General features: G+C 36.9%; 1 protein-coding gene across 3 annotated transcripts in view; it reads left to right on the plus strand.

Moving 5' to 3' along the window:
- Positions 1-13,540, plus strand: part of LINGO2 (leucine rich repeat and Ig domain containing 2) — a 1,121,960-nt gene that overhangs the window by 811,766 nt on the left and 296,654 nt on the right. For all 3 annotated transcript variants that reach the window (XM_041760400.1, XM_041760402.1, XM_041760401.1), the window contains one exon: positions 12,867-13,025. The gene's annotated coding sequence lies outside the window, so the exon portion shown is untranslated. The remainder of the gene's footprint in view (positions 1-12,866; positions 13,026-13,540) is intronic.

Consider the following 13,540-nt stretch of genomic DNA (forward strand, 5'->3'; position numbering starts at 1 on the left):
TCTGTTTTTTTTTAAAATAAGTTTTAATGGAGTATTATTTACATACACACATTGCACATATTTAAAGTGTACATTTTTTGTATGTTCTGATGCATGTATACACTCATGTAACCATCATCACAGTCAAGATATGAATATATCAATCACCCTCATTCCTGAGATTATAACCTGAGCCAAAGGCAGATGCTTATCCCACTGAACTACCCAGGTGACCCTAGAACCAGTTTGGAATTTCTATTAAAAATATCCTACTGAAGTTGTGATAGTTTTAAATGTATAGGTTAATTTGGGGGAAATTGATATCTTAACAATAATGAGTTCTCTAACTCACAAACATAGTATATCTCTACATTTATATAGGTCTTTATTTTCTGTCAGCAAGGTTTTATAGTTTTTCAGTGTACAAGTCTTGCACATGTTTTGTGCCAGATTTATCTTCATGTATTTAAGGTAATTTTTATGCTACTGTAAGTGGTATTGAAGTTTTTTGTAAATTTCAAATGCCTAATATTTTGTTGCTAGAATATGGAATTACAATTAATATTTGCATGTGGTTCATGTATGTGCAACTTTGTTAAATACACATATTAATGAATCTTAGTACTTTTTGTGTGGATTGAAAAGAATTTTCCTTACAGAAAATCATATTATCTGTACAGAAGGGTAGTTTACCTCTTCCTTTTCACTTAGGATGCTACTTATTTCTTGCCTTTCTGAGCTGGGTAGGATTTGCATTATAATGTTGAATAGCAGTTGTGGGAACTAACATCTTTATTTTTTCCTGACCTTAGGGGGAAAGCATCTTTCACCATTAAGTGTGATGTTATCTGTGGTCATTTGTAATGTCCTGTATCAGTTGATAAAATTACCATCTAATCACAGTTTACTCAAAGTTCCTTTTAGTCAGGAATAGTTGTTGGATTTTGTCAAATCCTTATTCTGTGTCTACTAAAATGATCATATGATTTTTCTTTAGTTTGTTAGTAAGGTTAATATGGTTACATTGATTTTGTTAGTATGGTTAATATGGTTACATTGATTATTTCAAATCAATATTTCCCCCCAGATTTATTGTTATATAACTCACAGATAACATTGTATAAGCTTAAGGTGTCCAGTGTATTGATTTGATACACTTATATATTGCAGAATGATTACCACCATAGTGTTAACTAATACCCATCATATCACATCACATTTCTCTTTTGTGGTGAGAATACTGAAGATTTGTTATCTTTATATTTTCAAGTATATAATACCATTTATAACCATTATACCATTACTAACTATAATCACAATGCTGTGCATTAGATCCCCAGAACTTATTCATCTGAAATAAGTTTATAACTGGAAGTTTATACCTTTTGACCAACATCTCATTATGTTTCCTAATTTCCAGACACTGGTGACTACCATGCTATGAGTTTGGCTTTTTGAGTCCAAATGTAATCATATTTGGAATCCAAATATATCATACAATGTTTATCTTTCTCTGTCTTATTTATTTCACTTAGCATAAGGACCTCAAGGTCCATTCATGGTATAGCAAATGACAAGATCCCTTCTTTCTCATTGGCTGAAATGTGTGTGTGTACGTGTAAAACATCTTTTTGCATTCATCCATTGATAGACATTTGTTTTTATATGTACAATGTACAACACTTAGGTTGTATTTTATATTGTGAAAAATAATACAATGAACATGGGAGTACAGATATTTCTACAAGATCTTGATTTTAATTCCTTTGGATATAGATACTCGGGAGTAATGATGAAATTTTGGAATATAGGTGAGGTTTGGTGAGGTGAGATTCAGAGCCAACAACCAAGAGTTCTTGAGACGTCTTTGATGCAAAAGTTGGGTTTTTTTTAAGATTTTTATTTATTCATTCATGAGAGATACAGAGAGAGAGAGGCAGAGACACAGGCAGAGGGAGAAGCAGGCTCCCTGCAAGGATCCTGTTATGGGACTCGATCCCCAGACCCAGGATCACACCCTGAGCTAAAGGCACAAGCTCAACCACTGAGCCACGCAAGCATCCCAAAATGGAGGTTTTATTAAAGCACAGGGACAGGACCCATGGGCAGGAAGATCTGCTGCCCCGGGCCTGTGAGGGGTGGCTGATTACATACCTGGGAGTTGGGAGGGGTTTGAAGATAGCATACTCTCTAAGGAATTTTGAGAGCAAGGTTTCCAGGACCTTAAGGGGGCTAGCTATTGTTGGAAAAGGTCACTTATTACCATCTAATAAAACCTTCATGTATATCGATGGGCCATGTGCTTGGGTGCTTGGGTGTTGGGATTGCCAACACATATCTTGGGGGGTGGGGAGAGATGAAGGTAACTTCTAAAGAAATTTTTATATGTTAAAGTAGACTTACAGGATCCTGAGGGTCATGCTAAGATTTCCTTTTGCCCCTAGGAAAGTATTAACATTGAGAAGGTTGAGTCTGTAGAGGAATGTCCCTCTGCCTGTTTCAGGGACTTGTCAATGTGCTTTGTCCTCAGCTAGCCCTGTTCCTCATCAGTAGGATTGCCAGGGGCTGGAGAATAGGGCATACTATTAGGTAATACTAAATTCAAAATATGTGAACTCAGAGTGCCTGGCTGGCTCAGTCAGTAGAGCATGCAACTCTTGATTTCAGCATTGTGACTTCAAGCCCCACATTGGGCATAGAGCCTACTTAAAAAAAATATGAATTTAATAAGACAAATTTACAGATAATATAAGTTCTGTGAGGTCTAGGACAGTATGTATTTTATTTCCTATTATTTCCCAGAACCTGGCACAGTCCCTGGAATATAGTAAATGCACAGATTTTTTTTTTTTGGTATAACTCAATGGTGATTGGCAATATGACTGCTTCTATTTTCATTTCAAAAAGCCTAGCTTTTTCATGGTTCCAATAGTTGTCTGTCTGCTGACTGTCCTGGCTGAGGAAGGAAAAAAAATTAAAAAGAAAATCTAGTATAATATTCCCTACTTTTCAAAAGTTTACATAGGTCACTTCACTTTTATGAAAGACCTACATTACAACCTGTTTTTGCTAACTGAAAGAAATCCAAAGGGGTTTTTCACTTTCATGCAAAAAAACAAAAATAGCTTGTTCAGTGTTTGTTTTGCAGTGAGCCATCATAGAAGCAGCGCGCACCCTGAGCAGTGGAGAGTAGCCTCACCCGGCTCCTTCCCTGGAACTCCACTGAGCATCTCAGCATCAAGCTGCCACAACTTTGAACTGTGTCTGTGAGCATCAGCACTTTATCTTGATTTGTTTTATACATCTGTTAGCAAGATGTGTCCTAAGGTATCATAAGAGCCTGAGAGAGGCTATTTTTTGGGGGTCCAGAAATGCTTCAACTTTTTTCCTTATAAAGTAATGCTAACTGCTTCTTCACTTTAAACCATTTTGCCTTAAAAAAGTTTTCATAGGAATGCTCCACTTTTGGCTAGTGGGGTAAGCCTGTATTTGTTCTCAAAAAGCCAGGAAAATTAAAACCTAGAAAGCAGCAACTGGTTATGATTGATTACAAACCAGCCTGGATGCCATCTTGGCCTTTGTAGCTATGACCTTGCCTTAGAACAAGGAAAGTGTCAGCAAAATTCAAAACAGTTCTGATGTGGGATGTCTGGGTGGCTCAGCAGTTGAGCATCTGTCTTAGGCTCAGGGCATGATTCTGGGATCCAGGATCAGGTCCACATTGGGTCCCACATTGGGCTCCCTGCAGGAAGCCTGCTTCTCCCTCTGCCTATGTCTCTCTCTCTCCTCCATGCGTCTCTCATGAAAAAATAAATAAATCTTAAAAAAAAACAAAAAACAGTTCTGCTGTTATGTATTAGGTTGCTCCCATTTTAAAGGATTTATTTGTTGCGTGAAGCAGATCACTTCTAATGTAATGTGTCTATATTGTAAAGTTGTGTACACCGAAAATGAGCAAACCTTTCCGGATTTCAAAAAAAAGGAGGGGGGGGAGGAGTCTTATTGGAGCCCAAGTGAACACAGCTGCCCGGGCTACACAATCTTTACAAAAAGAGGGAAGGAAAAGTTTAATACAGAGTTATATGTTCTCTGTTACATCAAGAGTTACAAGCCATCATGACAAAGGACAACTTTGTCTTATGCTTTTAGAATGTGCAACAGAACTTTGGAATATTTTCACTCTTTAGTTTGAAATGTTTCTTTTAAGTTATTTGTTAACAAAGCAGATGTACAGTGTGTGCTCAGGGCAGAGGTAGAGCCAATGCTTTGAAGTTTGGTTAAGTCGTTCTGGCCTTGGGAAAAAATTGAAGTATGGTTTCCCTGGGAGCCCAGGAGCAGGGCCCTCAAACATTAAAGGTTGAAAATGTCTTTACCAGTTGTTTAGCTATCCCATTATACCTGGAAGTCATTCTCAATATTCTCCTTAAAAACACTGATAAGTAGCACAATTAAAGCATTTGCTAAAATACCTGATTTGCAACTTAATCGACTTTCCATTTTATTGTTAATTTTACTACATGCATCAAAATTTCAGCTACAGCTTTTCCATTTAAATTTTCTTTTTCCTGCTTCTCTCTTTTTTTTTTTTTTTTTGCTATTCTCTTTGATATACTCCATGTTACTTGGAGTTAGTCTCCTAGGTGGGTCCTAGTAGATTTTCTATCAATCTGAAAAGCAAACTTATGTATCAGTCAAAATTCTTATTTGAAAGTATTGAAAAATGATTCTGGCTCTCTTAAGCAGCAAAGGAATTTAGCAGGAGATTCAAATCTCACAAAATAGCATATGGAAAGGAACAAGAAAGCTTGGGGGGGCTAGGTGCTATGAAAATACATAAGGTCACACTGCAGGAAAACCTAATGCTTTAGCCAGCACTGGCAGGAATCTGACCTGAAAATAAACACACACACACACACACACACACACACACACACATTATTTTTAATCTTTATGTCATTTTCTCAAACATCCAAGTTTAGGTCATATTGGTTGAGTTTAAGTCACTTCCAAGACCCCCTTGTTCCCCTAGGTAACAGGGGAAAGGTTCTCCCTTTTCTCAAAGATTATGTTAATAATGCAACATGCATTAATAATACAATAACTCAAGCTCCATCCTGCTTTCCTAATAAAAGTAAAAAAAAAAAACTCATAGGAAGAAGGGGTGTGTTGGTTTCTACACAGCTAAAAACAAAAACAAAACATTATGCTATCTGTCTTGTATTTTATCTCTAGGGACCTGATGTTGAACTAAAGGAGAGGAGAGGGAGCATTAGAAATAGAAAAGGGAGGATCACCTGAATAGCCCAGTGGGTTAAGCTTCTGACTATTGATTTCAGCTGAGAGCATGATCTCAGGATGGTGAGGTTGAGCCCCTCCTTGGGCTCTGTGCTAGGTGTCAAGCCTGCTTAAGATTCTCTTCTCCCTCTGCCCCACCTCACCCACTCACACTCTCTCACTCTCTTTTTCTCTTTCAAAGAGAGAGAGAGAGAGAGAGAGAGAGAAATGGTTGACCTGGATTTATTCCTGGAAAAAAGCAAATTGATAGGCAAATAGCATACAGACCATTTATTTATATCAGAAAAAGTATGGTTTATTCAACCAAGAAGTCATTCTGCCTTTTACCTTTTTTGCCTCCTGCTGGCCACTCACCCTCTCTGACTTTAGTTCTTATCAGTCTCCAGGTGGAAATGATAATGTCTGTCTCCCAGGTTTGTTATGAAGATGAAGTGAGAACATGTGTGTAGAGCATCCAGCATGGCACCTAAGTCACAGTGGTTACTCGTCAAATACTTAGTTTCCTATCCTTCTTTCTAGAAAGCTCTCCAACTCCTGAAAAACTCTATAGACCACTACCACCTCTAACAGGGGCTACAAATCTCAAACATGCTGACATTTGGAAGTGTAATTGCTGTTAGACTCATACTTTGTGTGGCCCTGTAATTGATAGTGATCATATACAGAGACATTAGTTTCTACCTCATGAAATGGAAGCTGAGATGCAATCACCAAACCCCCTTCATTTCTTATTTCTCGTCCTAGGTATAGTAATTCCTTACAGCAAAGAGAACTTGATTCTTCCTTGGTTACATTTGTTTTATAATTATCTTTCATAATGATTTCTCTCTATTCTTGAGGAGTCTCTTTAGTGATGAAACCAGTAGAGCACCTGGGTGGCTCAGGGGTTGAGCATCTGCCTTTGGCTCAGGTCATGATCCCAGGTCCTGGGATTGAGTCCCACATCAGGCTCCGCGGAGGGAGCCTGCTTCTTCCTCTGCCTATGTCTCTGCCTCTCTGTGTCTCTCATGAATAAATAAATAAAAACCTTAAAAAAAGGAAAAGAAAACTATAAAGCTATATTAAATGAAAAGAATGATGAATTGTGTATATTGAACATTAGGATAGGTTTTTAAATATCTGAAGGAAAAATATTGATCATTAAAGGGGATTTCTCAATTTATGCAATTCATGGAAGAATAGTTTTTCTGAAATAGGCTAATTTATTTGAAAGTAAAAGATAAATAAGTTATAAGTTAAAAGTTGTGGAAGAGTAATGAGAAATGTCCAAAATAGATTTTGTTCTAGGACAATAGTTATTAAACAGTAGTACATCTAAGTGTAATCTAGGGAAGTATGATCTTCAGAATTCCCAATCTCACTTCAATAATGGGGATTTATTAATTCTGGGGTGGAGCCCAGGAATCCACACTATTAAATATGTTCGTTGGTGATTTGGATGAGCTAGTCTTAGAGGGTTTTTCTCTACCCTTCTAGAAAGACTTTGAGAAGATTTTACCTACCATGGGTTTTGCCAAAATAGCAGTAGATGGTGACCAGTAGTTGTAGCAGGATCTCAAACTGGTGGCCAAGGACCAAAACTAGTTCACAAATGTGTTCTGACAAAAATCGTGTTTAAAATGTTGTCTGTAACGCCCTTCGGCTAAGTTTGCTTCCTTCAGTTCACTGTTGACTGGCTCATTGGCTTCTGTTTGTAGCTCCCACGTAAGTAAGACATTTGTGAGCTCTGAGAATTTAAAGAATCTCTTTTTAAACCATAGAAAACTCATAGTGAAGTATTTGGGAATTTCCAAGGGATGATGAAATATTCTTTGTGAATTTTAGTTTGATAAGGCCTGCCAAGCTAGGGTCCCATTGTGAGCCATTTTTCTCCTCAGGTATGACATATTCTGAAGTCAATGCAGATTGGATCCCTGCCCTTCTTTACAAAGAAGTAAACTCTGCCAGAATATGATGGTATACAGAATGCGATGGATGCTTAAATATTTGTTGAAATGTGAGAGCAGTGAAGAAAGAAAAGAAGGGAGAGTGGAAGGAAGGATGGGAAGAAGGAAAGAGAAGAAGATAATAGGAAAGGGAAAATGAGGAAAGAGGGGAAAAAAGGAACAAAGAAAGGAAAACAGGAGAGCGGAAAAAGTATGAGACAAGTGTCATTTGTAGAAAATTTAGAAATGTGACTAATTTGATCCCTTATTTTAGGGAAATACAAACAGGAATATGGAATACTTGAATGTCAAAGTTTATATAGATCATAATCAAATTCAGAATTAGGTATCTTTGAGCAAAGATAGCAACAAAGAGAATTGTTGTGTGTTAGAATCAGGCTCTGTGTTTTCAGATATCGATAGAATTGCCCTAAATTTTGTTTTTTATCTTACTCACGGGGCTTCCTGCCGGGTTTCTGAAGTAGAAATATTAAATGAGTATCTTGGAAGACTATTTTAGGTTTGTAATTACTCATAGTGTAGCTAAACATACCAAATGAACATCCACAAAATGCCAATGTGCTATTTATACTTTAATCTAATAATAGTCTTTGTCACAATCTATCATCACAGTCTTTTCCTTGTGTCTGTATTTCTTCCACTGGGGAAAAAAATGGCTTGAAAGAGAGAGAGAAAGATGTCATCTGTTGCTTTTAGGGGATTAAACTCATTTAAAATTGAGTACTCAGAAATCCAGTTATTTTGTTTGTTGACTTTTGGTATCTTCTTTCTAAAATAAAACCTACTCAAAGCATGGCTATTTAAAATCCATGTGAATTGGAAATCTATATAGTTGTTTAGATACCATGCTGAGTAAGCTGGGTGAGAGAGTAGAGTATTAGAAATACAGGTGCATCATGGGTTTATGTACTCATCCAAATCCTACTGTGATCCTAATGACCTCTGGTATGTCACTTCATTTCCCTGAGACTCAGATTTTCATCTGTATATTGAGCAAATCTCTCAAACTCAATTTATAAGAACATAGAATTGACAGTACAGCACTATCAATTAACTGCATCTCAGCACCATTTTTCAAAGACTCTATGTCCTTGGACAAAAACTTAAACTCTCTGGTTCTTATTTTAATCACCTTACAGTGGGCATTATTACAAGATTTTGCATGGTTTTTGAAATGAACAACTGTATATAAGACAGCAACAGGCATATACATTTTGGTTGATAACCCCTACCTGCTGGGAAATTATCTGAGACTTTTGCATCTGACTAAGTGAAGAATAATAATAAAAGAATTTAGAAGCAATCATTTTGTAACTAAAACTGGTGGCACCCTTGCTTTTCCAATATTATCTATAAAAGAGTCTTATTTGAAATTTCTGAGGCAGAGAGCTTCATAACTTTGATCATTGGTAACCTACTTATTCCCATATTCTTGATGTCTGTGGGAAAATGAGTAACCTAGATATAAAGCTTGCAAAATACACCAAGCAGTCATTTCACAAATGCGCTGAGCTCACAGACTGCTGAACACTCTTCCGCTTCTGCTGGCTACCCAGGGGGCTGTGCAGCATGGCTCCATGGGGAAGATGAAGTGCATCCCAGAGATAAAGTTGAAGAGCAGCATATCAACAAGTACAAATCAATAGCCTGTAAAATGAGTGCCTAAGTGCTGAGGGGATCCTTTGGAAAGCTTTCTTCAAAGCAGCAAGAGAAACTAAAAGGCTAGTGGTAGTGTTCATAAAGAAAGACAAAGACCAAAAGTCAATTACAAAGCACTTACAGCCAGACCAAGAAGCAAGAAAATAGGATTTGTGAATCTTTGAATTTCTTCTACTATTTTCAAATTTTATTCTGGTCTTGTTTTATTTTAAATTTATGCACAACAATGTTTTATACAGGTTCTGTATATTGTGCCCCTACCTGGAATCTCTCTGGACATGGTCAAAAATTCATTAATAAAATTTAAATCAACTTTATTGAGGTATGATTTACCTACAGTAAGATGCACTCATTCAAAATTAATTTTTTAAAGATTTTATTTAGGGACACCTGGGTGGCTCAATGGTTAAGTGTCTGCCTTTGGCTCAGGTCCTAATCCTGGGGTCCTGGGATCAGTCCCACATCAAGTTCCCCACTGGGAGTCCGCGTCTCTCTCTGCCTATGTCTCTGCCTCACTCTCTGTGTCTTTCATGAAAAAATAAAATATTTTTTTTTAAGTAAAGATTTTAGGGAATCCCTGGGTGGCAGCGGTTTAGCGCCTGCCTTTGGCCTAGGACGTGATCCTGGAGACCCGGGATCGAGTCCCATGTCGGGATCCCGGTGCATGGAGCCTGCTTCTCCCTCTGCCTGTGTCTCTGCCTCTCTCTCTCTCTCTCTCTCACTGTGTGCCTATCATAAATAAATAAAAAAAAAAATAAAAAATAAATAAAGATTTTATTTACTTGACAGAGCAAGAAAGCACAAGCAGGGGGAGCAGCAGAGGTAGAGGGAGAAGCCGGCTCCCCACTAAGCAGGGAGCCCGATGCGGGGCTCTACCCCTGGACCTCAGATCCATGACCTGAGCCAAAGGCAGAAGGTTAAACGATGGAGCCACCCAGGCTACCCTCAAATTTCATTTTTAAAACAATACAAGTTTCTCCAAAACCACATTTATATTTTAAAAGGCTTGGTCTCATCCAAGTTATCCCAGTAATAAACAGAGACTCACAAAATCTAGGATGAGAAAATAGAAGAAAATGAAATCATTTGGAAACCATATTGACTTTAGTAAAAATCATTTAATTTCCAGGATTATTATTTAAAGCATTATCTATACCTTTTTTTTTTCATGTTCCTATTCAATAGAATATTTAAATAGGGAGAAGTGAAGAATTTATTTTAAAGATTTTTTTCATTCTGAACATTGGTAATAGAATAAATTTTCAAACTGATGTTATGGAATTAGTAGTTCTCATAAATACCTCATGGACTTCTCTTTAAGAAAAATACATGCATTTAATTTTATTTATCTTCTTTGAGAAAACGGGATGGGTAATTATGTGAAGTGACATATTGTACAACACCCCTCTTCCCTGCATCTGTTGAAACAAAAATCTTTGAACTGTGATGTAGACTGCATAGGATCGTATGTGATGCCGAGTACACACATCTGGTGGGCACTCAGTCCATCTATGCTGGATGCCAGAAATATAAATGTATTAATTGGTAGGATTTTTCTGAAATATTTTGACGGTTAGTTGGCTTATGGAGAAAAAACTTGAGTGACACAAAAACATCACATCCAGTAAAAGCTTTACATGAGTCAGCTGCATGAGTCATTTTATATTATAGCTTTGCCCTTGGCCTATAATGCTGTACTCACTTACAAACTTCATAAAATCCCAGGGTATAGTCATATATGAGTAGGATATAAACTAAGGCCAATTATTTTGATGGTGTCTAATGTGGCTTCTTTTCTTTGTTACAAATATATGCCAACAAATCAGAATAGAATAGATGGCAGTCTTTATTATGGGGGAATGTATGCTTTTTCATTTTGTATCTAGCACCTAATCCCATACCTAGAACAACCAGTACTCATTTCAAATTTGTAGAGTGAATAAGTGCGCTCCTGGACAAGTCAGTGATCAATCGTCAGTAGAAAACCATCATTACTGAAGAAAATACACAAAATCTACCCTTTCAAAAAAAGGATCAATAGCATAGTTTTTGTATAATGAAATAAAACTATTTTAGAAAGCAAGTAGTTCTACTGATTTACTTATTTTTACTCTTTTGTAGTGAGTAGCAGAACTAACATTTGAGAAGTCACACTAGGGCACAAATAGGTGCTTCCAAAGTGAATAGCTTTTAAAATGTTTTCATTTTAAAGTCAGTTTGGGAGCATGGAGATTATGTTTATAAACATTCCCTGTCTTTAGGCCCACCAGTGTATGACTTCTTTCAATATCCTGCATGACTGCCAAGAGACCAAAAAGAATTACATTCATGAAAACAGATTTGTTTTATAAGGGAATTGATTTGATAATTTTTAGAGCATACATAAAGCAGAAAGGAAATAGAATGATTTTTGGCATGAATAGAAGCATTTTGCATCTATAAGTTGACTAAGGTTTTAGTTTAACAAATATCAGAACTTGGATCAACATATTAGAACATCTTGGCCTTGGGGAGGGGTATGTGTGTGTGTATGTGTGTGTCTGTCTGGATGTGTTTGCTAGTGGGGCGGGGGTAAGAGGCTTGGGTGTGTGGATATCTATGTGTGTCACTAATTACATCAACATTGCTGTGTTGAATTGTAGAATGATCACTTAGTGTCCAGTTATACATGCCTCTCCTTTTCAGGACTTACTTTGAAGTATTGCATTTTAGTCTGAGTTGACGTCAGCCTCTTGCCCTCTGGCCATTTTTGCTGAAATGGCACCAGAAGATATTTCACTATTGTGCCTTTTAATGAAGTCTCCACATTGACGTCTGAGAATACGTGAAGCTCTAATCACAGGTGCATGAGGATATATCATTTTGTGGCTTGTTAAAATCAGTTTTTGCACCTGTGTCCATGAATTTGCAGCACATAATCATTCACATGAGTCCCCCTATAGACTTAGAATGACCTCTCAGTCATTTCTGTTGCAATATTTAGAAAATAATAATAATTCTGGTTTTACATGTGTATAACTAAATATGGCTACTGTAGCTAAACAATCTAATAATTATTAAAGGCTATTCTGGAAAGCCCAATAAACTCATCTGTTCATTAGTATCCTTCTGAATTTCTGTTGAACAGAGTTATTTGTATGGCAGGTAAGAGTGCAAAAGGAGTTGTTGATTGTGCATGTGTTTTTTTTTTCTCCCTGAATGGAAGTCAAACATGCTTATGAGGTTTAAACATCATATTTATTCATATGGACACAGAGAGTGAAGTATTAGTTATGTGGTAGATTGTCCCCAAATGTACTCATCTAATTACTTTCCTGCGCTCTGGGCATTCCTTAGTACACAGATTCTGGCTACAATGTGTTTGTGTTCATTACTGTTTTATAGTGTGTGTCTTCATACAGATAAAGGTGGCTATTGCATTTGCATCATCTCATATGTGCCCCTTCAAGGTGTCTCTCACACAGTAGCCTACAGACGTGATGCAGCTTATTTTTACAGGGATTGTTGACAATGACCAGGGTGTCAGAACTAACAAAACAAACTATCCTTGATCTAAATCATCATATGGATTTTTCTTTAGCTGCTGACAAGTTTGGCCCTGTGGAATGGGGGCCTCAGTTACCCTGAAAGTATTGTGGGTAGAGACAGAAAAATATTCCGAATGCTCCAGGTGGTCACCTACATGATGGAGAAGGGGTATACACCATAAAATGTGTGAGTTTTAATATCAATAATGTTTATTTACACTGACAGCTTAAATAGATCAATAATACCGTTAAGAGGAGCATGCATTCGGCAAAAACACCTTTTGTAGCACATAAACTTCAGTCTTCTGACTTTAAAGTTTATCAGTATCTTGAGAAGCATTTATAACCCCTCACACACCCCTTTATGATTCCATTATTGATTAAGTAGTGATGCCTGCTGGACCTAGGACATGGTTCATAATTTTTCAATTAAAATGAAGAAATACCTTGTTTGTTGCAGGTTCACTTCAAGCAATTGGCTTGTGGGACTCTGAGAGATGCTGCTGCCCATGACATGTTGGAATTACCATGATCAACTACCCAGTTTGGATTTCACCCAGTGGCCAGGAGCTTTGCATGGTAGACAGCAAGGGTTGGATTTTTAAAAAGAGTAAACCAGGTAAGATTTGAGGAAGGCATCTGATCATTTATACTTGCTCTAAGGGCTTTAGTGTGTTGCCAAGATGTACTGAATAATTCATAGCTTTTCTATTTATTTTCTAAGTCCACTGAACAGGTTGTTGTAGAATGTTACTCCCTTGAATTTAGGAGAATGTATATAGTAATAATTGAGTCCATTTTTTCTCAAGAGGAGAGAGGAGTTATTTTAAGATACACATAAAGCAGACACAAGATACTATGGATACAGGGTAATGCAATAGCCAAAAATTGCAAGCTAAGGACATTTCCTCCTTAAGAAACTACTCTGAACTATAATGGGATAAGCAGTTGTACTTTTGAAGATGCTATAGGGAAAGTGTTGCTATTAACTAGCCGTCTTTTACACAATATAGATATATATGTATCAGTTCATGGAGTATAATCTTATAAATATGCCTCAGGATTACTCTAATTTAGAATAATACCATTATTCTGCCTTTTATTTATTTATAAGTATTTATCACTTTAATTTCT

This window comes from Vulpes lagopus, chromosome 7, assembly GCF_018345385.1.
Source record: "Vulpes lagopus strain Blue_001 chromosome 7, ASM1834538v1, whole genome shotgun sequence".
Classification (NCBI taxonomy): Eukaryota; Metazoa; Chordata; class Mammalia; order Carnivora; family Canidae; genus Vulpes; species Vulpes lagopus.